The following is a 1,060-nucleotide window of genomic DNA, read 5'->3' as shown; positions in this document are numbered from 1 at the left end:
CTTATGCTATGCCCCACCATCAAACAACCTAGAACATGATATGATTATCACTCAGGTCAGCCAAGGATGCAGTTCCTGAACTGGGTCTCATGCAACTAATCACCTGGCAGGAGTAAACAGGTCCAGTCAGGAGGACTGCCCTGTGTGTTCTCCCCTTGTGAATTCCTCTGATCCATTTTCACTCTCTGTTTATGCTCCATGTCCAGTACATCCATTTCAGTCCCAAACCAGCTTCAATAAAAGGTTGTAAATACTTCATATGGGCCAGGATCTGGGATTGACTCTATTCCCCATCACACTTTGGGACTAAGAGTATCTTCCAAAAAAGATGACTCAAGAAATTTACTGAATTCCAGTTGAGATGCTTCAACAAACAGATGGAATGCTGGACATGTTCACACATCTATGCCTAAAATGTCATATTAGAAGATAGCTATTTGGTTAGCCCATGGAAGAGATCCATATTTGTGTGCATTCAAAAAAGAAAAGAAAGAAAAGATAATCCAATTGAATGTGGAAATTATCAAACAATATTAATATCACATGAAAGTAAAATTTTTCTGAAAATAATTTTTAAAATGGTGGTAGGAGACATAATAAGGAATTGCCAGAAATTCAGTGGATTCAGAAGAGGACATGGAATGGTGAATATCATTGCTGATGTCAGATGAATTTTGGCTGGAATCAGAGAATACCAGGATGAATACCAATATTTCTTTTTTACTGGCAATACAAAGGCATTAAACTGTATGGATTATAAGAAATTATGGATAGCATTGCAAATAATGGGAATTCTAGATCTCTTCATTGTGCTCATATGGAATCAGTACATAGGTCAAGAGGCAGTTGTTTGACCAGAACAAGGGGATTCTACATAGTTTTAAATCAGGAAAGGTGTGTGTCAGGATTGTATCCTTTAACCATATTTATTCAATCTGTATGTTGAGCAAATAGTTTGAGAAGATGGATGATATGAAGAAGAATGTTGCATCAGTAATGGAGGAAGATTCATTAACAGCCTTCAATTTATAGATGACACAACCTTGCCTGCTGAAAGTGA

This window comes from Chrysochloris asiatica, unplaced genomic scaffold, assembly GCF_000296735.1.
Source record: "Chrysochloris asiatica unplaced genomic scaffold, ChrAsi1.0 scaffold00323, whole genome shotgun sequence".
Taxonomy (NCBI): Eukaryota; Metazoa; Chordata; class Mammalia; order Afrosoricida; family Chrysochloridae; genus Chrysochloris; species Chrysochloris asiatica.
Note: the sequence above shows the minus strand (reverse complement) of the source record.